Genomic DNA, 25,727 nt, shown 5'->3' on the forward strand with positions numbered 1-25,727 from the left:
GACGACACATGCTGTAAACAGTGCAAAGAGAGAATGCGCGCGCATGCTCAACCGGAACAATGAAAAACAGGGACATTTCAGTGTTTAACGGGGACACTGTTTGAAAACAGGGACATTTGAGTCACTTGGAGAAAAGTGTCGGGACACGGGGACACTTCCCCAAAAACGGGGACCGTCCTGGGAAAACGGGGACGTCTGGTCACCCTACCTTAGGGGGAGCGGCGCCCTTAGTCGGTCCACGGAGCCTCTTCCGGGGGCCTGGTAGAAGGAAGGAAATCATTGGGGGTGTCTCCAATACATAAAGGAAACTGAAACTGAACATGAAGTTATTTAAGGCGTTGTCCAAGAGCTCTCGTCCTCTTTGTCTCCTTGGATCCCTGGGAAGCCTGACGGTCAGGGAGGCCTGACCGTAGCGTTTTTTTTTGCAGTAAGCGGTTAGCTCAGCTAACTAATCCGGTAGGACCCAGAGTTAAGTTTGTGGGTTTGATTCCTCATACAGTTTGCTTTTGTGCTTTTATTTAAAATATTCGTATTAGGTATGATAATGTTTCATTATATATTTTATATGTCATGAACAATTGGTTTTCATGTTTGTGTTAGCGCTATATGGGAAGGGGCAATGCGTGGCCGGGGCAGCGTCAGAAAGCGAAGTGCGGAACAGCCGCTTCTGGGGCCTGGCTCCAGTGTGGAGCGTCGTCTTCGCCGGGTGCGGGCCTCGGGGTGCGGGGGTGTTGTGCGGCGGTGAGCAGAACAGCTGTGAGGCTGCCGCAGTGTGGAGGGGCCCGTCTTCAGGTCGGTGGGGGCGTGGCCCTTACTGCCTTCCCTCGATTTGTATCTTGCTGCGGTGTGCAGGCAGATCCGCTTTGGTTGTGCGCTGGCCTTTGCGGTGCTCAGGGGACGCCCCGTTCAGGATTCACTAATTGCCGGCATTTAAAAAAAAAAAAAAAAACATGAAATAAATAAATTTAAAAAAACAGCGGAGGTCGCGGCGGTAAGCGGAATAGCAATAGATGCTGCCGTAGTATGCACGAGCGCGCCCGGATGTGTTAGGGGCATGGCTCTAGCATCCTGTATATAAAGCAGCAGTGACGGTGGACTGCGGAATGGCAGTAAAACTGCTATGGGAGGCGGGCACGCTTCATATAACCAGAAAGTTATTGGCCAGCTTGTCAGTCCAATACCTGCCCTTGAGATTTTGGGTGATTTTATACCTCTATGGAAGGTCCAGTCAAGGTTAGGGTCAAGTAGAGTGTTAATCTGAGGGCGCATTCAATAAACAGACCAGTTTGTACATTCGCAGGAAGCAGAAGAAGCGGTTTCGTTGAAGCATTCCAGGCTTAGATCATACGACATGGGGCCCCTCTGGAAGCTCTGCGAGCACGGACACTGGGTCATGTCTGTTCCGTCTTACGACATGAGGCAAAGTAGAAACAACAAAAGTTTAGAATTGAAAACAAAAAGCAATGTGGAGGCAAATGGGTGAAGTACCAAAGGCTGTGGCAAGGTGTCCCTGCGGAGCCCTACGGGGACATCTAGTGACGGCCTGTGGAACTGCACCTTCACTGCCGACGATGGAATACAATGGTGCACGATTCATTCACGAGCTGTCAACGCCTGATAGTTTGCAGTATTTTTCTTTTGTGTTATCTTTAATACATTAAAATAGGGAGGGAAAGGTGCCAGTTCTTTGTCGAGATTCAGGTCTGTACTCTCAATATACACTGCGCTGGTCAGTGCGGGCCCTTTCCTCAACTTTCCCTGTCTCTTCGTGCTTTTCTGCTAGCGGGATTCAAAACTGCAGCTCACCGCTTAGTTGTGAAAAGATTTGTATAAAGAAATCGCACTCTCCCCATTGTTGATGCTTCCCGGCCTGGAGAAGGAAGTTTCATTTGTAAAGCTATAGATATTTCATTGTGTATAGATGTTATCCTTCTGTGTCTGTTTTTGTTTCAGCTGTGGCTGCTAAGCTTGTATTAGTCAAATACTGTGCTTTAATGTTTTATTTCAAATAATTATCCTGTGAGGTATAGCCTCTTTTTAAATGAAAGGTGATTGTAAAGCAGGCTCCGGCTGATATGGCCTTTGGTGCATCGGGCAAAATTACACTAAGAAACATCTGTGCACTGAAGTAAATAATGCAGGAGTAGATTTACTAAGATTGTGCAGTTACGCAAGTGGTATCTGCTTTGCAGAGCTAAAGTTATTTTCCAATGTAGGGGTGCCCTTTTCTCATGCAAATAGCTCTGCTCGCTGCTTTGCTGGGGGCTTTATAAGGATGTAGCTTGGGCAGACATTGCAAACACCTATACTTTTTGACAAAAGTCCAATCTACGAAGATTTCACATATTGAGCTTTGCCACCTTGAAGCAGGCGCTAACTTAGAGAAGTGTTTTTATTTCTCTAAAAATGCAATCTTTGGATGTGTACTGAACTGTACAGCAGACATTTCATTTGTGTCAATGCATAGAATTTTAAACTGGGAGCGTATTTATTTATTTTTAGAGTTTTATATAGCGTGAACCAGACCCAAGACATCGGGTATCAGAGCGCTTTACATGAGCACCAGTTTCGTTACAGATGAACACATACATTTTTTTTTGTTAGGCACGGAGAGATTAAGAAATGTGTCCAGAATCCCAGGATGTTGAGCGTGGTTCCCCAGGACCGGGGTCGACTGCTCTAGCTGTAAGGCTACATCCTCCCCGTATGTTTCTAGTACAAATCCCAAGCTAGACATCACACGCACCCCCCTTTGCGCCATGGTGCACAGGTTATGCATGACACTAGGCAGCTTGTTTGGGCACCGGTTCAAGGAATGACAGCAGCAGCATGCAATTTTTAATAAATATGTCTCTGAACTGCATTTTTCCCCTTGAGTGATGTTAAAATGGTAGCAGCAGTTTCAATCGATAACCTTTCAAGTATTTGCCCGGCGGTAATCGCCTCTCATACCACTCGATAATTTACCAATGAAAGAGGCAGGCGCCGGAGACTGGAAGGCAGGAAACAAAGTTTTATTCCGTCGGAGCAGAACACATCAGATCAGACAGCAAGGTATCGTCACGAGGTGCTCTAACTGCATCTCTGAGACCTGGTCTCTTATACACAGGTTTATTGCTTTATTACATATGGTACATTCTTGTTGAGGCTTTGATGTACGGGAAGACATTCCTTGGAACCCCCACTTCAAGCTCGTTCCCACACATATCTACAGTAGAAGTCCCCACCCCACCCACAGTAGGAGATGGCTATCACGCAGTTGGATATTCCGCCAATTCCCGGGGGTGTGTGCAACCGGCCGGGTCTCAGGGGGTAGGGGCTTTTGATCCACCGTAATCCCTTTGATGTGGGGTGTTTCCCTTACAGTAGGAGCAATAAACTGCATCCGCAGGGCTAGGTGATGGCCTGGGATCGGTTCGGACAATGGGGCGCAGAGGAAGGGGGGGTTTATCAAAGAGAGGCATGACCATGTATGGGATGTCGGTCAGGTGTGGGATGTGGTTCCATGGCAGGGTCGTGCTGAATGAGAGGGTTTATGGCCCGTGTATGAGAGAGCGGGGGCGGCCGGCGCACGGGGGATGCTCGCAGCGCCAGGGGAAAGCGCTGGCGATCGAGAATGAGCGGGGAGAGAGTGGGGTGCTTAAAATGGCGGCGGTGCATTCGCTGTGCGTGGCGCTGGGGAGTGGCAAGATGGCGCAGATAATGTTCAGTTTGCAAGCTAAATTTCCACAGTCCTCCCTTTTAACATATCTCGCCAGCTTGCCTGGCCGTCATTTATCTTCGTTAACCTTCAGCTATAATATCGTTAATGTCTTTCGTACATTCCTTAAAGATACAGAGTTTTTAGGGCAGGCAGGAGTAATCTGACACATTTGCTTATAGTTACATACAGGTGATAAAGTAGGCGAGGAGGTAGTACATACAGAGTTACATCAGCTGTGCCGCATGTCAGGCCCAGGGACAGGAGGAGGGGAGTTTGTTTGAGCACAAATAGGATACTGTAAAGCAAACAGGATGTTTCTGGCAAAACAAGGGATATTTCATACATTACTTAAGGCCCAGACTTTGTGTGGATCGAAAATAGTCAGTATAGTCGTGTACATGGCTGGTGTTGTATGAATGTCACTATACAAAGTTACATTTTCTTAACTTCTCAGTGTACAGTCGGAAGTGATTGATGCAACATCATGAAAACTTGATAGGAAGATAGTTAATATAAAAAGGTGGTTGGGAGAGGATTTTCAACTTTGACATGGGTTCTTCTTTCCAGTGTCCTTTTTTTTTATAAAGAGCCATCACTGGTAAGCTCTTATTGTTGTTCTTCTTTCGTTGGCACTGTTGAGCACCGGCGGTGGAGCTAAGGTCCAGCTCAAATCCAATTTCTCACGTTGCAGGGTGTGACCATTCACTGTTCTCCGATCACAGCCCCGTTCCTTAACACAGCTCACCATAGGTACTTTGAGACAGGGTACCTGCTTTTTGTTCTTCTGTAGGTAAGTCAGATTCATAATCCATATAAAAGAGGGTGAGAGAGAGAAGGGTGTGACGCGCTTCGGGATGCCGAGGGAAGAGGGGGTGGAGTGGGATCGGATCAAAGAATGTGGACCAAGGGGAGCAGAATCTTCCAGCACTGGGCCCATCAATCGGGCCCGACGGGTTGAGACTTCAGGCACGCTGGTCAGTGAGCAGGGGGGCCTCGATGTAGCCCTTCGCGCTTATCATCCTGAAAATGGTGTCTCGTCTCACGCCCTTTTTGCTTCGTAGCTTCCCCCTTGGTCGATGTCATAGATGTTCCATGGTCTGCAGCCAGGCTGTGCGTCACGTCCGACCCCTCCCTTCCGATGGCAGCACGTTATCTTTAAATGGGTACAAGAAACAAAAATCTTAGAGAGTTGGCAGGGAAGACATTTACATACTTCATCCTCTCTCCCAACCACCGAGTGGTTGCGGACATGCTTTTATCGGTTGCTGTATGATTGGTGTCTATTAACTCTGATGTTAGTGTGTGCGTTACTAATCTATTAATCATTGCTGTGGTGCAAGTTTCTGTGGGTGTCCCTGCCCATCGTCTGGCCCTCTAGGTGCCGATTCCTGCGCCCGATACTGGTTGCAGGAAGCCTGACATCTGTCAACCTTCTAGTCTATTAAAAATTCGAACCGGCTTCTCCGGCAGAGGCTCGTTCGTCTCAACACAAGTTTTGTTAATACATATTTCCTTCCGAGGACTGCTAAGTTTATGAAAAGAAAGTGCGAGGTGCTACTGTCACGGGTTCACGAGTATCCATTTCGGGGAGGAACATAAGCTAAGCATTATTTTTGCTGGCGACAATAGGTAACCCTTTATCAGTTTAGGCGATGTATTATTAGTGAATAAGGTCATCAGCTGTTTCGTTCGAAATACTCTGAGGCGGCTAGTATAGGGCTGGGGTTATCTTGGGAGAACGGGGTGCTTTAGACATTCTATTTCGGGGTAATTGGGCGGGGGTAATTCTGGGCGGTGGAGATGGTGTTGTTAAAGCTCTGAAAAACGGAAACCACTGACATATAGTCCCCGTGATGAGGGCCAAATTGGGAGACATCAGTCGTCTTACCTGTCCTTTCTTTTCTCAGCCAATTAAGCTCAATATTTGTAGAAAGGAGAGGTAGTAACGTGGCAGAGTACGGTCGTTTTGTTTCAGTCAATTTGTTCGAACACCACCGTGCTCCAGGCCAATTATACACTTACCGAGGAGGTATGTGTCATTAATTTATTCAAAAAGAAAAGAGGGTAAGAAGGCTTTTTAGTGAGGGAGGGAGTGAGAGAGAGAGAGAGAGAGAGAGAGAGAGAGAGAGAGAGAGAGAGAAAGAGAGAGAGAGAGAGAGAGGGAGAGAGAGAGAGAGAGAGAGAGAGAGAGAGAGAGAGAGAGAGGTGTGTGCATCAAGTAGGCTATTTGGCATACATACGACACAAAACGAGAGAGACATGGGTAAGATAATAGGCCACTTGGTGCACACACAACATGGAGTAGCATGGGTCTGTTCCATGTAAGAAAACACAAGCGGGGAAAAGACATAAATTCAGTGATCACGTACACACAAATGCCGGATAGGGTGTGACAGTACATGCATCAAGCGCAGAAACTTAAGACGGAGACTCAGGGCTACGTTGAGTATCGGGACCTCTCCTTGTTAAATGGTAGCGGCAGTTTCAGTCGATAACCTTTCAAGTATTTGCCCGGCGGTAATCGCCTCTTATACCACTCGATAATTTACCAATGAAAGAGGCAGGCGCCGGAGACTGGAAGGCAGGAAACAAAGTTTTATTCCGTCGGAGCAGAACACATCAGATCAGACAGCAAGGTATCGTCACGAGGTGCTCTAACTGCATCTCTGAGACCTGGTCTCTTATACACTGGTTTATTGCTTTATTATACATAGTACATTCTTGAGATTCCCTTGATGTGCGGGGGAAATATCCCCTGAAGCCCCGGTTCAGATCCGATCCCACACATAGATACAGTAGAAGTTCCCACCCCATCCACAGTAGGAGATGGCTATTGCGCAGCAGGGTATTCCGCCAATTCCTGGGGGGTGTGTGACCGGTCGGGTCTCAGGGAGTAGGGGCTTTGATCTACTGTAATCCCTTTGATGTGGGGTGTTTCTCTTACAGTAGGGGCAATAAACTGCATCCGCAGGGCTAGGTGATGGCCTGGGACCAGTTCAGACAATGGGGCGCAGAGGAAGGGGGTTATCAAAGGAGAGGCATGACCATGTATGGGTTGTCGGTCGGAAGTGGTTCCGTAGCAGGGTCGCGCAGAAGGAGAGGGTTTATGGCCTGTATGAGAGAGCGGGGGTGGCCGGCGCGCGGGGGATGCTCGCAGCGCCGGGGGAAAGCGCTGGCAATCGAGAGTGAGCGGGGAGAGAGAGTGGGGTGCCTAAAATGGCGACCGTGCATTTGCTATGCGTGGCGCTGGGGAGAGGCAAGATGGCGCAGATAATGTTCAGTTTGCACGCTAAATTTCCACAGTCCTCCCTTTTAACATGTCTCGCCAGCTTGCCTAGTTTGGATCTATCCCCATAATACTACGGACCTCCACCTCATAAAGGGCTTTCATCCGCTCTGTTTCAAAGTTCAAAGTCTTAGGGCAGATGCAGTTCATAAAAAGCGAACATAAAGGTGGCAGACACTGAATCCCCAAGCAACATCCACATAGTATCACAATCGGTATTAGGATAAATGAAAACAGCCTCCATCCCCAACTTTTAATAGCGTCCCAAAACCAACTCCCCAGCGACCATTCTTCTTGCTCTTGATGGACCTCTGTGGACAGTCTGTGGAGGTGTTCAATTGCTTTGTAGACTGAGGGTGAGTTGTCTGGTACGTAGGTGCAACAGCTGGACCCAATGATGCGGCATGCTCCTCCACGATCAGCCAGAACCACATCTAGAACGAGGCGGTTCTGAAGGGCCACTAAGCGGACGGCCTGGAGCTCGGCGGTGTTGTTGGTGAGGGCGCCAGCCGTAATGTTCATTGCCGTTTCGACTGCCTGGGTTAAGTGGCGGATGGCATGGCTGTTTGCCATTGGGCCCCAGAGTGGAACAAGGCCTTTGACTGCGTCCATGAACTGTGCTCCGGTGGAGTCGGCCTGCACAATGTCTTTGGCCCGTTTCTGTCGGTGATGGTTTGCTGGAGCCACATACGTCAGAGGAAGGACAAAGGCGATGTAGCAGGTGCCTCCCCAACCTTTCGGGAGCCAGGTGTAGGCCTTAGTACCACAGACGAAGTACATATTCGGGGAGGCAACAAAGGAGGGTGGGTCAACTGAGTCCAATGTTCGGGTGATGAGGCAGGAGCTGTGGCCCACCAGCTGCGTCCCCAGGCCTTCGAGGCATACAGATCCAGTGATGTTGATGACGGACAGGGCCACTGTTAGGGTGGCGGCTGTCCGTTTTCGGAGGTAAGAGAAGGTGGGTCTGGCTGGATTGTTGAACACTTGCATTTCAATTCGTTCTTTGGCGGGGATGTCCATGTGAAAGGAAGTGTTCGATCTCAGAGGGCAGAAGAGGGCGGAAGTTCTACCAGTTTTGTTCATCCAGAACCCATGGTAGAAGTGTGACATGGTTCTGCCGGAAGTGGCATTGTCCTTGTAGCTCTCCTGCAGAAGGATCAGCCAGGCGAGGCAGGAACCATGGACAGAAAAAGGTGAAGGGATGAAAGGGATTGAGTGCCCAGTGGCATGTGGTAGCAATCCACAGATCCAGCAGTTAGTGGCGTTGGTGGCAAGATTGTGTTGGTGGAGCAACTGCACAAAAGAGTTATTCCAGAACTCCTTACGCCTTTCTCGGAGTTGGGGTGAAAGTGAGATCAGATGGTGCTCCTTCGTGGTGGTAGGTTGAACGGTAGTCAGCAATGTCTTATGAGCGGGTGTGTTCTCCTCCATGATCCAGAAGGTGACCATGAGGAGAAGGCAAAAGAGAAGGGTAATAAAAAGTGTTATAGTCTTAAAGCTGTGCATTCGGTCAGTCTTTGGGTTTCTGTAGGGGATCTTCGGACGTCCGGTTGCTTCCATCACCTTCATGTCGGGCGCTTCCATCACCTTCGAGAGACTCGGTAGCGGGCAGAACCACGGACTTTGCTTAGTTTCTCTCCTGGTGGCCTTTGAGATGACTAGGCTACCGCTCTGAGATTTCCACTTAGCCTGTGGTCTGCTTAGCCGAAGTCCTCTCCTTTCGTCGCAAGTTATACCCTTCTTTGGATGGCACAGTGGGATCGGGATATTCAATCAATTCAAGTGTCTCTGTATCCGGGCGGCGGCTCAGGGATGGTCGGTCTTTGTCCAGAAGTTCCTCTTGGGCGGTGACGTTGTCCGTGGTTGTCAGGGTCGGTGATACCTTCTTGCAGTGGTGTGCATGCAGCCAATTGCGTTTCCCCTCCACTCGAAGAGCTGTTCGGGTGGTGATCAGGACTTGCAGGGGGCCCGTCCACCGGGGCTCCAGACTCTTGGTGCGCTGGAAGTTACGCACTAAGACGAAGTCACCAGGTTGGATGTCGTGCCCGGGGCCCCTGGAAACATCGGGAATGGCGTGCAGCACCTGCTGATGGATGATAGACAACGTTTTAGTTAGATTGTACAGATAATCAGACATGAGGACGTCCGGGACGTCGTGGATGGATGTCGGTTTTGGTGCAGTCCAAAGGTTCATGGGCCGCCCGAAGACGACCTCGTAGGGGGTTAAGTGGTGTTTGGTGGGGGTGGAACGCATTGATAGCAATGCTAGTGGGAGAGCGTCTGGCCATCTTAGCCCTGTGGTGGCGACTATTTTTGCTATCTTAAGCTTCAATGTGGCATTGTGTCGCTCAACCAGGCCTGCAGATTGGGGATGGAAGACCGCATGGAACTTCTGTTTTACACCCAACCCTTTTAAGATGAGTTGGATAACTTCGGCTACGAAGTGGGGGCCATTGTCGCTCCACAAAATTCGACAAAGGCCGTATCGGGGGAAGAATTCCTTCAGCAGTACTTTTGCGGTAGTCATAGCGGTGTTGTCATGGGTTGGGTAGGCTTCCACCCACTTGCTGAAGGCACACACAACGACAAGTACATACTTTAAACCTTGGCACCTTTCTAGCTGGACATAGTCCATTTGTAGGACTTCAAAGGGGTGATTGGGGACCCCAAACCCTCCCCGGGGTACAGCAGTTCCTTTCCCAGGGTTGTGTTGGAGGCATACTAGGCATTGTTGGACCAGACGTTTGGCTGAGTCTGGTATTCTGTCGTTGTGCCAGACTTTGGAGATGAGTTCGATCATGGGGGCAGACCCTATGTGTGCGGGGGAGTGTGCCATGGTCAGCATGGGGATCAAGTATGAATCTGGTAACAACCATTTGTTCAAGTCTTTGGTTCGCCAGCAACCGTCATCGTCCTTCAATCCCACCCGGGCCCATTCAGTTAACTCGTGTGGTGTGCTGGCTAGTTGGATATCCCTAATTGTTTCCCTAGCATCCTTCCATTTCTCAGTTTGTGACCTGGTCACGTACATACGGGTCGTGGACCTATTTTCGGCTGTGGTTCGGGCAGTAATGTCAGCCAGTGCATTTCCCTGTCCTATAATGTCTGTCACCTTCTTGTGTGCCTGGCATTTGATCACAGCTAACCGTGTGGGGAGGAGGACTGCTTCGGTCAGGGCAGAGACTAGATCTCCATGCAGGATGGGTGTGCCATGAGAAGTCAAGAATCCCCTCTCTTTCCATAAGAGCCCGAAGTGGTGAACTACCCCAAAGGCATACTGACTGTCTGTGTAAATGTTTGCGGTTGTCCCTGCTGCCAGGATGCAGGCTCGTGTGAGGGCAATTAGTTCAGCCGCCTGTGCGGATCGCTGTGTGATGCGGGCTGTCTCAACAACTGTTCGAGCTGTGGTGACTGCATAGGCAGCTGAGGTGGTGCCATCAGGGAGCTTGATGCATGAGCCATCCACCCACAGTTCTCCGTCAGGGTCCGGGAAGGCAGTATCCCGGAGGTCAACCCTACTCTTGGTTTGTTCGTCGGTGAGGGTCACGCAATCATGTATAGGGGATGCATTGGGGTCAGCGTCAGGGAGAGGTAGTAGAGTAGCTGGATTCAGAGTGGTGCATCGTTTCAATGTGATATGGGGTGCAAGCAGAGTCAGTTCATAACCAGTCAGTCGTGCGCTAGTCAGGTGTTGAGTCTTGGTTTGGTTCAGGAGGGTATCAACAGCATGGGGTACTAGCACGGTGAGGGGGTTCGAGAGCACGATCCCCTCACTTTGCCGGATAGAGACAGCAGCGGCGGCTACTGCTCGAAGGCAGGCGGGCAAAGCTCTGGCTACGGGGTCAAGAGTGGCAGAGAAGTAGGCACAAGGGCGTTGCTTAGGGCCTATGGACTGGGTTAGGACAGACAACGCACATCCCTCCCTTTCGTGGGTGTAGAGGGAGAAAGGTTTAGTGTAGTCTGGGGTTCCTAGAACTGGGGCCGAGCAGAGGGCGTCTCGTAATTCTTTGAAGGAGGATTGGCATTCGGGTGTCCAGGGGAGGGGGAAGGGGGTATCTTTAGCCAGCAGGGAAAGCAGAGGTTTTACGATAAGACTGAAATTTGGCAACCACTGTCGACAAAAGGAGGTGAGGCCCACTAGGGACCGCACTTGCTTCTGAGTTTTGGGAACAGGGGTTTCTAGAATGGTTTGAATTCGGTCAGGGGTAAGTTTCCTCCCGTCTTTGGATAGTAGGTGGCCTAGATACGTTACTTGGGGCTGGCAGAATTGCAATTTCTTTCTGGAGACCTTGTGACCGTTCTCCGCAAGGAAGCGGAGGAGGTGAATGGTGGCTGTGACGGCAAGAGGAGTGGTGTCGGCCGCCAAAAGAATGTCATCAACGTACTGTATCAACACCACTCCATCGGGTAGTTGGACTGCATCCAGTTGCCTCTTGAGGGCTTGGCTGTAAATACTGGGACTCTCAGTGTAGCCTTGGGGTGCCCTGCAGAATCTGTACGAACGGGCTTTTAAAGTGAAGCCGAACAGGTAGCGGCTGTCTGGGTGGATGGGGATGGAAAAGAATGCGTTCTTGAGGTCAATAACAGTAAAGATGGTGGCAGTGGATGGAATCAGGGTAAGGATGGTGGTGATGTCTGAGACTATGGGGTACTGGGGTATGACTACTTTGTTAACCTCTCGCAAGTCAACAATGAAACGGTAGGCTTTCTCATCCCCCTCGCCTTGCTTCTTTACAATGGGTAGGATAGGGCTGTTGCAAACATTACTGACTACTTCTTCTACCACTCCTGCCTCGACCAGGGACTCGATGATTTCCACCAATGCCTTCTCGCCTTCGGGTGATATCCGATACTGCGGAAGCTTTGGGAGCACTGCGTCCGGTCGGACGGTTATGTGTACCGGGTCGATCACCATGCGCCCTACATCTGAGTCGGTTTTAGCCCATAGATGTGAAGGTAATGTGTCGAGTAGGGACATATCAGCATCGGTTATAGAGAGCATACACCGTGTGTGACAGGGTCTGGACAGATCTGGGTTATCGTGTAGGATGACTCGAACTCCGTCTGGGGAGCATCTGATGGTAGCTCGAAAATGTTTTAGCAAATCAAGTCCCATAATAGCATCGGGGGTGTTGGAGGAGAGCAGAAAGGTCGTGTCAGTGGTGTTATCTTCTAAGTCAAAGGAGATTGGTGCTGATAAGGGGTTAGTGGAGGGCGTTCCATCGAAGCCTATTGAGGTTACATGTGAGCCAGACAAGGGTGCCCTAGGGATCAGTCGTTTGGATAACGCACTACGTGTCGCCCCAGTGTCTACCAGGAATGGGGATTTTGTGCCCAAGACCTTAGCAGTGACGTAAGGGCCTTGCTGGTCAACACGGAGTTCGACTGGATCCCTCCCTTGCCCCTGGCGGTCCTATGCGAAGTCATGGGTGCTTTCATAGTCGGACTGCTGACACTGGTTTTGTCGGGGGCGATCAAAGGTGTTTGGTCTGCCTGGCCTGTCGTTGATGGTGTTGTTCGTGTGCCCTCGTCCCTGTCCTCTATTTCTGGGGTCATATGCTGTGTCTCTGGGGTCCCTATTCTTGTTCATTTCCAGAAGGACCGGGCACTGGGATTTCCAGTGTCCGAACCCTCTACAGAACGCGCATTGATTCCCATCTAAGTCTCTCCGTCCGTTGTAGGGTGCAGGTGTATGGTCTCTAGGGGGTAGCTTTCTAGGGGCGGTTGGTTGGTAATTCTCTTTTGGAGGTTCTCTTCCTATGGTCACCCCTTGCAACTGTGCTATCATCACCCTCTCCTTTAATTCCTTTTTCTTCTTCTCTGACGCCCTATCGTTCTCGTTCTTCTGGTTTTCGTAGTATTGGGCCATCTGGAGAATTGCTGCGGGTTTGGAGGCTGCCCAACTACTCTCGCTGGTCTGTAGCTTCTGGGAAACTTCTTGTGACAGACCCTTTACATAATTCTGGACAAAGAGGTGGTGTCCGGTTGCGGTGGTCATGTCTTGGCCACTGTAATCGGAAAACACAGTCTCGAATCGGGAGAAGTATTCAGACACATCTTCCTGGGGTTTCTGACGGCAAGCCGTCACTATCGACCAGTCTACCTTTCTTTCTGGGATTAGAGTCTTCAGCTTTTGTACAATCTTGTCTGGGAGCTCTAAGATGGCTTTCGGGGGTTTCTGTCCTGGCTCTCGCTGTTTATCTATGGTATCGAGTTGTACCCAGGTATATCCGAACGGCTCAGCGTGGTCAACTTTCCGGATTTGTTTCCACACATCAGCCGGCAGACATAGCCCAAAGAACAAGTCGATATCTGCTAACGTCATTATCGTTGAGCCTAAGGCTGTACCCAATTCCGTGTAGAAGGCAGTCGGGTTCTTTCTTAAGTCGGGTAGAGTCTTTCTAAAAGTCAAAATATCTTGCCGGTCCCACGGCTGATAGACCCAGTTATATACAACCCTTCCCTTCGCATCTGGGTTGTTGATGTCGTCGTGTGTTCCCTGACCCCGTGGGGGGACCCAGTAGGGGGCAGCTTCTTTAATGGGCATCATGGCATCGGCCCTTCCTCCCTGGGGATTAGTTGCTATGGGGGTTTCTGTTTTGGTGGTCTGTCCATGTTCTTTAAGGTGTCGGTAGACCTCGAGTGTACGAGTGAAGAGGTTCGTTACATCGCCCTCTCTTTCTTCCCCAATGTCTACCTTCCTATATAGGGCCGCTAAGCCTTCGGGACCTTTATCGTGGTACCTATCCTCATATGCATTCAGGGCGTGATAACAGAGCCGTACGACGAAGTGTCGTCTGCGGCTGTCGGCATATGAGTTATACACGTCTGTTATATACTCCTCACTTTCTTTTCGTTCCACCAGCGTCCCTACTATCTTGTCAATTCCTGCTCGTTCATCCTTAGTTAATCGATTCATTCTGGTGGACTCTTTCTTTCCTATCTCATGGTCGTCTGGCGTTGTAGTCGACGTTGGGTTCGGCACAAGAGGCTCAGCCGGCGCGGAGGCCGTGAGGGCCGAGGCCCCTGTACTGCATTCGCTCGTGTTCGGGGGTTGTGGGTGTTGCACTATTGATTGGGAGGGTGCATACGGAGGGGGCATGTAAATAATCGGGGGACCTAACAGTAATTCGTCATTCGTTCGCTGCTTGGAGGACAACTCAGGGTAGAGCAAAGAAGGGGTCCTAACAGCGTACTGGCCTGAGGTTTCGGGCTCCTGTCTTAGTTTAGTTTCCCTTCTCTCCTTTATGTCTTCTTCTAACTTTCTAGCGGCAAGGTGAGCTGCCTTTCGTAATTCCTTTTCTGCTTTTACTTCTTCCCTCTTTTTCCGTTGCGTCGCTTCTTTGCGCCACATGCCGATACTGTCAAGCATAGTAGGCGTCGTCTTATTGCTACGCAGAGCTATTTCTAGCGCTTCTATCTTATGGTCGTCGAAGGATCCCATCAGTGGCCACTGACTTTCGGGGTCCTTCTTGGTATATTTATGCCACAGCTTGCTATAAGCTACGGCGACTAGTCCATATTTAGTGAACATGTCCTTATTAGGGGTGCCTTCCAGTGGAGCCGGGTGGTTCACCTCTAATAAGCGGTCCGGGCAGAACCAACTACCAATCAGTGGGGAGAAGATAGGCATGACGGGTTTCAACGGGGACAAAAGTCAGCACTACCTATCTTTTCACTGCTTGCAAAGACTAGACAGAATATCTCTATTCTTCGTTATTTGTAAGCAGAGAATACCTCCAAAGAACCAATATCGAACAACTAGTGTTCGGACAATCAATCAATCAATCAATGGGGAGATAAAGATAGGCACGACGGGTTTCAACGGGGACAAAAGTCTGCGTTACCTACCCTTCACTATTTGCAAAGACTAGACAGAATATTCCTATTCTACGTTATTTGCAAACAGAGAATATCTCAAAAAGCACTATTCTTCAAAACAATCAATGTTCGGACAATCAATCAATGGGGAGATAAAGATAGGCACGACGGGTTTCAACGGGGACAAAAGTCTGCGTTACCTACCCTTCACTATCTGCAAAGGGAGAGAGAGAGAGTATTTCTACTCCTCCCCGTTTGTAGACAGCGAATATCTCAAAAAGAACAATCAATGAGCAATACTAGTATTTCCAAAGCGTCAAACAATCAATCAATTATTTCTCAATTTGTCGTGTATCACGACCTTACCCGGACCGCGTGGACAGTTTCTCGTCTTCCGCCTCCAGCGCCCGATCGTCCTCTACTCTCCGTATTTGCCGCGGCACTCCTGATGGTTCCCAGTCAGGACCGTAGATCACTCGAGAGAGGTCTGCTCGGAACCAGTGAAGTTCGGATGATCGGCTGCCAGACGAGGGTCTATTGGGCAGGAGCTCTCCCGATCGTTGCAGTCGTTCACTCTGTCGTCGGGACCTCTCCCACTGGATCCACGTGTCGCTGATGGGCCCCACGTTTGGGACGCCAATTGTTAAATGGTAGCGGCAGTTTCAGTCGATAACCTTTCAAGTATTTGCCCGGCGGTAATCGCCTCTTATACCACTCGATAATTTACCAATGAAAGAGGCAGGCGCCGGAGACTGGAAGGCAGGAAACAAAGTTTTATTCCGTCGGAGCAGAACACATCAGATCAGACAGCAAGGTATCGTCACGAGGTGCTCTAACTGCATCTCTGAGACCTGGTCTCTTATACACTGGTTTATTGCTTTATTATACATAGTACATTCTTGAGATTCCCTTGATGTGCGGGGGAAATATCCCCTGAAGCCCCGGTTCAGATCCGATCCCACACATAGATACAGTAGAAGTTCCCACCCCATCCACAGTAGGAGATGGCTATTGCGCAGCAGGGTATTCCGCCAATTCCTGGTGTGTGACCGGTCGGGTCTCAGGGAGTAGGGGCTTTGATCTACTGTAATCCCTTTGATGTGGGGTGTTTCTCTTACAGTAGGGGCAATAAACTGCATCCGCAGGGCTAGGTGATGGCCTGGGACCAGTTCAGACAATGGGGCGCAGAGGAAGGGGGTTATCAAAGGAGAGGCATGACCATGTATGGGTTGTCGGTCGGAAGTGGTTCCGTAGCAGGGTCGCGCAGAAGGAGAGGGTTTATGGCCTGTATGAGAGAGCGGGGGTGGCCGGCGCGCGGGGGATGCTCGCAGCGCCGGGGGAAAGCGCTGGCAATCGAGAGTGAGCGGGGAGAGAGAGTGGGGTGCCTAAAATGGCGACCGTGCATTTGCTATGCGTGGCGCTGGGGAGAGGCAAGATGGCGCAGATAATGTTCAGTTTGCACGCTAAATTTCCACATCCTTTCCTGTCCTCCTTTCCTATGCATGCTGCGTACTTTCAGTATTTTGTAGTTTATCCTAGGGGGTGTCGGACCCTTTATTCTCCTCCCTTTGATCGATGGGCGAGCACTTCAATCATACAGTGACGCTCTCTTCAAGTGACCTAAGCATGAGATGCACACACATTCATACCGTGTAATCATAGCACACACGCACAATCATGCCATACAGTTTCTCATGTTCTCAATGGTGGTCTGCACTTCACGCACTATCTCACAACGTTTGTCTAAATTTTCCCTGATATTGAACTCGGTGCGGTCCATGTCCACTTCATTCTTCAGTCGGAGCTTCGTCGTGACCTATAGAGGGGAAAAAGAGGGGAGGGGATGTGCAGTATTCAAAGTACCCTAGCGCGCGCAGACACGAAAAAGTTCTACTTACCACGTACCAGGCTAGTCGCAGGAATGGGTGATACCACAGACCTATTATTCTTTTTGTCCGAGACAAAGATGCTCTAATTTATTTCATTTCCTAAATTCGGGTTCCCTTGTCATACATGCATTTCTCAATCGGTCGTGTATTAAGGTGCAAGATACCATACCTTGCGTTCGGCATATACCCTGAGCTATGGTTGACCATTGTTTAACAACTCTTGGAAAAAGATAGGTGTGATGGGTACAAATTCCGTTAATCAAAAAAGATTCAGGCAAATGGGGACTGCATTATCTGTTTTCTATTGCTTGGGAGTAACAATCATTTATTCAAAAGAAGAAATCTTTATCAACCTATGTGATTAGTCATGACACTGATTCCGTAATTCTTTCAAGAGGCCCTTTATTTAAAACAATGTCAGTATACAAGATACGGGCCTACAACCGTTCAGGCCGGCCACGGGGTGGGAGGCGTCGAGTGTCATGAGCAACGCTACTACGGCATAAAATCGGTTCCCTTCCCGCCCCTCCCCGACCATCATGTGTGGAAGCATCGCATATATATATATATATATATCTCTTTTTAACACAAATGTCACGTGACTGGGACGCCACAAGGGTTTGTAGGCCTCTCCTACATCGGCGCCATCTTGGGGCGAGATCGGGCCAGAGTACAGTCTAAGTCTTTCCATGAATTAGCTGTTGGACCAGAATTCCTTTCAGTAGTTCGAGAACTTTCGTTAGCGTCAACTTTGCGTCAGCATGGCGTCACTGCGACCCCGTAGAAATGCCATGGTTCGTTCTTGGGGCGGGGCAGCAGGCGGGTTCTTCCGCCGACGCTTCGAACCAGTCTTTCTCACTGCACCAAGCGGAGGCAAGGTGGCTGCCGTCCGGGGCAAAGAGCAGTGGCAGCGGTTTGTCCTTACCGGAAGTCCGCGGGAGTCGAGTGTCAAATGACTCCAGCCGATTCTGCAAGGCTGAGGGGAGCATTTTGTCAAGGGTGGGGCCCACGCCCAAGCAGACAAGCTTTCGAGTCCAGAATTGTCTCACGGTGGGCTTTAGGCCTGGATCCGGAGGAGCCGACCGCCGGAGTTCAAGGGCAGCAGTAGCAGCAGCTCTTCGGTACAGCCACCGGAGAGGAGCCAACAGCAGTAACAACGGCAGTTCGGATGGTACTGCCACCGGGGTGATTCCAGTAGCAGCGACGACAGCAGTTTGGATGGTATCGCCACCGGGGTGGGTCCCCGATTACTTGGCTGCGGGGGCCCACTCCTCGCGTCGGGCGCTAGTGGCGATCCTGGTGAACCCGTGCTTGGGCGGTCGTCCGGTGGTCGCGTGCAGCGGCAGGGTGCAGCTCAGCTGGCCGGTGAGTCAAAGACGTTTTGGGTGCCCTCATCTGCTGGCGAGCCTCCACCTGGGGAGGTGGGGGAGGCCCGTCCGCGTCGCCTCCCCCCGTCAGGGCATCAGCCGTTATTGAAGAAAGAAGAAAGAAAACGGGAGGTCCGCACAGCGTGGCGGACTCCGCCTTGGTGTTGCCAGAACTTCGGCGCTTCGTATAGCCTCCGGCCTATTCGCACAGTCGTCCGCCACTGATGTCAATGGATTTTTGCATGGCTTTTATAGCCCAAAGTCAACTAAAAAGGACCGCCCAAAACAGGCCAATGTTGCAACTTCGAGGAAGGAGAGGCGAGGACGGTGTCACGTGGACGTAAATGCTTTGGGATGCAGGTCGCAGCAGACTGTCATGTAAATAGTTGTTTTAAAACGTGTTTTAACCTGTTTACCCTGTTGGTGTGTTTGTTATATCTTATAAGTTATTAAAATGTTATAACTATACTACTTCGTTGGAGTGTTTGTACATATTTGCAATCTGATGACGAGCACAAGGAGGTTACTGTGCAATCTGAAAAATAACATAGCCCAATTGTGCGCGATCTAGCCCTAGTTTGGTGACGTCGATGGTGGGTGTCAGCAGGCTTCCGTTTGTGCAGGATTTGGTCATGCTTATTGGGCGGGATGGGCAGTAGGGCAGACATGTTTAGGTAGCGAGAGTAATGGAGTCGGGCTACCTCGTGGCCGTCTCGACCGTGAGCTTGGCTCCTTCCCTTGGTTTCATATGTCCCACAAAGGGCTAACTCCTAGCGTTACTTTAGTTTTTGTAAGGTCAAAAAGGATCCCACCAGTGCCTTTACTATTTTGTCGATTCCTGTTCGTTCATCCTTCGTTAGTCGATTAATTCTGGTGGAATCTTTCTTTCTCATCTCAGGGTCATCCAACGTTATTGCCGACGTTGTGTTCAGTACAGGAGGCTCGGCCGGCGCGGAGGCCGTGAGGACCGAGGCCCCTGTACTGCTTTCGTTCGTGTTTGGGGGTTGTGGGTGTTGCACTATTGATTGGGAGGGTGCGTATGGAGGGGGCATGTAAATGATCGGGGGACCTAACAGTAATTCGTCATTCGTTCGCTGCTTGGAGGACAACTCAGGGTAGAGCAAAGAAGGGGTCCTAACAGCGTACTGGCTTGATGTTTCGGGCTCCTGCCTTAGTTTAGTTTCCCTTCTCTCCTTTATTTCTTCTTCTAACTTTCTAGCGGCAAGGTGAGCTGCTTTTCGTAATTCCTTTTCTGCTTTTACTTCTTCCCTCTTTTTCCGTTGTGTTGCTTCTTTGCGCCACATGCCGATACTGTCAAGCATAGTAGGCGTCGTCTTATTGCTACGCAGAGCTATTTCTAGCACTTCTATCTTATGGTCGTCGAAGGATCCCATCAGTGGCCACTGACTCTCGGGGTCCTTCTTGGTATATTTATGCCACAGCTTGCTATAAGCTACAGCGACTAGTCCATATTTAGTGAACATGTCCTTATTAGGGGTGCCCTCCAGTGGAGCCGGATGGTTCACCTCTAATAAGCGGTCCGGGCAGAACCAACTACCAATCAGTGGGGAGAAGATAGGCATGACGGGTTTCAACGGGGACAAAAGTCAGCACTACCTATCTTTTCACTGCTTGCAAAGACTAGACAGAATATCTCTATTCCTCGTTATTTGTAAGCAGAGAATACCTCCGGAGAACCAATATCGAACAACTAGTGTTCGGACAATCAATCAATCAATCAATGGGGAGATAAAGATAGGCACGACGGGTTTCAACGGGGACAAAAGTCTGCGTTACCTACCCTTCACTATTTGCAAAGACTAGACAGAATATTTCTATTCTACGTTATTTGCAAACAGAGAATATCTCAAAGAGCACTATTCTTCAAAACAATCAATGTTCGGACAATCAATCAGTGGGGAGATAAAGATAGGCACGACGGGTTACAACGGGGACAAAAGTCTGCGTTACCTACCCTTCACTATCTGCAAAGGGAGAGAGAATATTTCTATTCCTCCCCGTTTGTAGACAGCGAATATCTCAAAGAGAACAATCAATGAGCAATACTAGTATTTCCAAAACTTCAAACAATCAATCAATTATTTCGCAATTTGTCGTGTATCACGACCTTACCCGGACCGCGTGGACAGTTTCTCGTCTTCCGCCTCCAGCGCCCGATCATCCTCTACTCTCCGTATTTGCCGCGGCACTCCTGATGGTTCCCAGTCAGGACCGTAGATCACTCGAGAGAGGTCTGCTCGGAACCAGTGAAGTTCGGATGATCGGCTGCCAGACGAGGGTCTATTGGGCAGGAGCTCTCCCGATTGTTGCAGTCGTTCACTCTGTCGTCGGGACCTCTCCCACTGGATCCACGTGTCGCTGATGGGCCCCACGTTTGGGACGCCAATTGTTAAAATGGTAGCAGCAGTTTCAATCGATAACCTTTCAAGTATTTGCCCGGCGGTAATCGCCTCTCATACCACTCGATAATTTACCAATGAAAGAGGCAGGCGCCGGAGACTGGAAGGCAGGAAACAAAGTTTTATTCCGTCGGAGCAGAACACATCAGATCAGACAGCAAGGTATCGTCACGAGGTGCTCTAACTGCATCTCTGAGACCTGGTCTCTTATACACAGGTTTATTGCTTTATTACATATGGTACATTCTTGTTGAGGCTTTGATGTACGGGAAGACATTCCTTGGAACCCCCACTTCAAGCTCGTTCCCACACATTTCTACAGTAGAAGTCCCCACCCCACCCACAGTAGGAGATGGCTATCACGCAGTTGGATATTCCGCCAATTCCCGGGGGTGTGTGCAACCGGCCGGGTCTCAGGGGGTAGGGGCTTTTGATCCACCGTAATCCCTTTGATGTGGGGTGTTTCCCTTACAGTAGGAGCAATAAACTGCATCCGCAGGGCTAGGTGATGGCCTGGGATCGGTTCGGACAATGGGGCGCAGAGGAAGGGGGGGTTTATCAAAGAGAGGCATGACCATGTATGGGATGTCGGTCAGGTGTGGGATGTGGTTCCATGGCAGGGTCGTGCTGAATGAGAGGGTTTATGGCCCGTGTATGAGAGAGCGGGGGCGGCCGGCGCGCGGGGGATGCTCGCAGCGCCAGGGGAAAGCGCTGGCGATCGAGAATGAGCGGGGAGAGAGTGGGGTGCTTAAAATGGCGGCCGTGCATTCGCTGTGCGTGGCGCTGGGGAGTGGCAAGATGGCGCAGATAATGTTCAGTTTGCAAGCTAAATTTCCACAGTGATGCTGTAACATTGGTTTCTGATTTACTTTGTGCCATAATTAATGTTTGTCCCTTAGTAAATATTTTCACAGACAAAAGCAGTTTAGAATGTATACATGTGCCACATTCACAAAACAGGGCATAAGAAGAATTGGAAAAAACAGCCAAGGTACAAGATAACAGAATCATGTGCAAGGAAACGAATGAGGAATGTGAAGGAGTACAATAGCTTCACAAAGCTGGACCCTTGGTGGCTCTGACAAGTAGCTTAAATGTGAATCCAAAGTCATTGATCTGTTTTGCAATTAGATGTTTTAGAGGCTCCCTCTTGTTGTACGGTATTGGCAAAGCTTTACCTTATTGTTGGACTAATCACAAAGCTGTACCAACTTTGGCTACAGGTTTTTGAGTTTTAAAAGGAGTCTTTAAGGATTAGGGATTTTTTTTTTATCTCCAGGTACATTAAATTCTAGGGGACAATCAGCAATGCTATATTGGTTTGAGGCAGAGTTAAAGCTGCATTATTTTCTCATGCTAGGCTCCTGAAGCCCAACATGAAGATAGCACGGCTCTCTCCTTAGATGACCACTCATCTCATCCCAAAGGGCTAACATATTTTTTCAAAGAATTTTGACTCTGTCAGGAAAGCTGATGCTAGAGGACTAGCAGCAATTTCAGAACACACTTTGCAGATCCTCCTGGGCCCAGATATCTGATTTAATTTTGACTGTTTAGCATCAGTGACTCCCATGTAGGAGGCTAGGGTCTGAAAACAAGTCAACGCAATCCTCCAATCTTTCTCACTGAAGTGAAAGAACCCTACCCTTGTTGTTGACCCCAGGCTTTGAAGTGAATATTTGTCTTTTATGGCTCTTAACCTAAAGTGTTAAGCTTGGATTTTCTTGCCCTTGATATGCAGTTTCCTTTTCTGTATTTAATTTTGACAGTTTAGCATCGGTAACCATCATGTGGGAGGCTAGGCTCTGAAAAAAGTCAACACAAACCTCCAATCTTTCTCACTGAAGTGAAAGAACCCAACATTTGTTGTTACTTGCAAAAGTGGTGTATAAATTACCCCAACCCTTGGGATGATTAATTGTCTTTTATTGATCTTAAAATAAAGGGTTACGCTTGGATTGTCAAGACCTTGATATGCAGTTTCCTTAGCTGGATTTATAATCAATCAATCAGGAGGTTGTAAAACACGGCTACTCACCCGTGAGGGTCTCAAGGCGCTGAACTGATAGTTAATTAGCAAGAGCCTCTGCCAGCTCACAGCCTGTGCTCAGTTTGACTAAGTGTTAAATGGCTTCCTTGAGCAAACAATAGGCTGACCTGAATGGTAGAGATAATTTCTCTAAACTCCACAGAATATCTGTGTCAAATCCTGCTCGACGGGTTTGATGAGCCACCTGTACCACCTGAGGCATTCTTGAAAGGGAGAGAACAGGATACCAAGTCAATTCTTGTGGGTCCCCTGTCTGGTTGCAAAAGCACCCTGTTTTTGTCATCCTAAACTTCTGTCTCTTGGTTTTGCGTGGGTACAGTGCCTGCTTCAAACTGGATTTTAGTGTTCGATGTGTGAAGACACCAGAATTATCATATTATACTCCCCACACACACTCCCAGCTCACAGTGCCCAAGTTGAGTGTTATCAAAGACTTTTACCATATTGGTTTTGCCCTGACCCACTGCATTGTTAGCCTGTTTGCAGTAAGGTAATCAGGAACTTCTGCAAAAGTAGGACGATCAGCACCTGGTAACTTTTACCCGATTGGTTAGGAATGGGCACGGAATTACCCCATCCACTAGTTCATGTCAGGTATAAATGTGAAATCTCTAGGCACCCATTTCAGAACCCTGTCTGGATCTGCAGAATTTCAGTAGAGTACTGGACCTGCTGTCTGTGACCTGAGAGGACCTCTGACATACTGGATCTTCTCCCTCTTGTATAAAGGACAAAGATGTGAGCTCCAAGTGGACCCAGTTGGCTTATCTCCTGTGTGGCCAAAGGGAGACATCGAGCTGCAAGAGCCCTTTTCTTGGAAGTACCCAGCTGACCAGAGCCAACTTTACCTGGCCTTGACCCTGATGTTGGCCTGTGCCTGACACCCTGTGAGTCTCTAAATGACTCCCCTGAGATTCTGGGGGGCTTTAGAAGTGTACTCCTGTGGTTGATGGGCATTTAAAAGACTAAGGGCCTCATTTATAAAGGAATTGGTGCAGGGCAGCACCGCAATTCTTCTTGCTGCACTATGCTGCCCTACCCCAATGTGAAAGGGCAGCAATGGACTGTATTTATGAAATATGGTGCATTTCTGTCCTTTCCCCCATAGCTGGCACACAATTTGCTGCCTAGTGCCAACATAGGCACACTTGCACCATGATGCAAAGGTGCTTTGTGGCAGGCATGATTGTTTTTGTGCAGGAAGGGGCACCTTCCTGCACAAAAACAATCCAAGAGAGGTGTTTTCCTCGTTCTATGTGTGCTGCAGAATGCAGCATCTTTGGAAAGAGGAAAGAATGAGGAGAAATTAAAACATTTCTCCTTGTTACACCTGCTCTAGGGAGGCGTTCGGTTTTGACACTGCCCTAGGTTTATGTGATTTTACAAATCAGGGCCAGTGTTAAAATCCATGGGTTTTGCGCGGTAACACACATCAATTCCCATGGAATACCTCCTTGATGCAGAGTAAGACAATGCAACGCTTTGCACTGCCTTGCTTTACCCCATATCTGTGAGGCCATGCAAATCTGCGCAGGCTGGCTTTACGTCTCCTCATAGATATGATATAGTGGCCTGCACCACTGGAGCATCAAGAAAGTGATGGTCCAGCAGCGCAGGCCTCTTTTAAATAATGTACCTGCTTTGGGCCAAATATTTGTATTAGGAACTATAGACCTTAACTTTTACATTTAGTAAAGGGAGGCGAGGAGCATATTGTGCATGAAAATAAGATGCTACCTAGTTCAATAAACTTTGATTAGCAATAACTGCAGAGGCTTATTTTATTGTCTGTTCCACAAATAATAACTTTTGTAGAAAAAAAAGGCAATTGACATTTATTATAAATCACGGCTGGCACCTACAGTACAAGGACATTAAACTAAGACGAAAGCTCTTTATTTGTTCTTTTTAATTGAGCCTGCTTTAGTTCCTCTGTTGGCCACTATCTAATATTCTAGATAATATAGATGTTCACACAAAAAAATTAAACAAGCAGGATTCGAATCAGTGTATGATCATTCTCGCCAATAATGCATTATTGTGTAACATCTTCATCAGCGGTAGTGCATCACTACTGGCACTATATTGATTGACCTAGCGAGCCCCACGGGGACCTCTAATAGCAGCCTGCGGTACTGCATCCCTCTTGCAGAATGGAACAGGTTTTCCCCCCAAGACAGGAAGTCCCCCACCCACACACATGGTTCACATTTCCGCCGCTCCTGAACTCGGAAGTTAAATCGATACTACTTTTCGGAAACAAACCACCCGGAAGTGCACAATTGCTACGTGGGGGAGGGCTCGCTTCACATAATCAGAAAGTTATTGAACAGCTCGTTGGTTCCTTACCGGCCCCCGAGAGTTGGGGTGATTTTGTACATCTATGCAAGATCTGGTTATGGTTAAGTAGCGTGTTAAGCCGTGGGCGCATTCAATTAACAGAGCAGTTTGTACGTTCGCAGGAAACCGCAGAGCTGGATTCGTGGAAGCATTACAGGCTTAGGTCATACGACATAAAACACCTCTCGAAGTTCTGCGAGCACGGACATGGAGTTATTTCTGTTCCGGTCTTACAACCGGAGGCAAAGTAGAAACTACAAAAGTTTTGAATTGAACAGAAGCCCCGGAGAAAACAAAATGCAATGTGGAGGCAAATGGGTGAAGTACCGCAGGCTGTGGCAAGGTGTTCCTGCAGAGCCGTACGGGGACATCTAGTGACGGCCTGTGGAACTGCACCTTCACTGCCGACTATGGTATACAATGGTGCACGATTCATTCCCGAGCTGTCAAGTTTGCAGTATTTTTCTTTTGTGTTATCTTAGATACATTAAAATAGGGAGGGAAAGGCGCCAGTTCTCTGTCGAGTTTCAGGTCTGTACTCTCAATATACACTGCGCTGGTCAGTGCAGGCCCTTACTTTCCTCAACTTTCCCTGTCTCTTTGTGCTTTTGTGCTAGCAGGTTTCAAAACTGCAGCTCACCGCTTAGTTTTGAAAAGATTTGTATAAAGAAATCACACTCTTCCCCAATGTTGATGCTTCCCGGCCTGGAGAAGGGAGTTTCATTTGTAAAGCTATCGATATTTCATAGTGATTAGATGTTATCCTTCTGTGTCTGTTTTTGTTTCAGCTGTGGCTGCTAAGCTTGTATTAGTCAAATACTGTGCTTTAATGTTTTATTTCAAATAATTAT

General features: G+C 48.9%; 1 long non-coding RNA gene across 1 annotated transcript in view; it reads left to right on the forward strand.

The window, feature by feature from the left end:
* Positions 1-367: 367 nt before the first annotated feature.
* LOC146817137 (uncharacterized) overlaps positions 368-25,727 on the forward strand; it is a 111,309-nt gene continuing 85,949 nt past the window's right edge. The window contains exon 1 of the long non-coding RNA XR_014962493.1: positions 368-456. This is a non-coding gene — a long non-coding RNA (uncharacterized LOC146817137). The remainder of the gene's footprint in view (positions 457-25,727) is intronic.

The sequence above is a fragment of the Triturus cristatus genome, chromosome 6, assembly GCF_964204655.1.
Source record: "Triturus cristatus chromosome 6, aTriCri1.1, whole genome shotgun sequence".
In the NCBI taxonomy this organism is placed as follows: domain Eukaryota; kingdom Metazoa; phylum Chordata; class Amphibia; order Caudata; family Salamandridae; genus Triturus; species Triturus cristatus.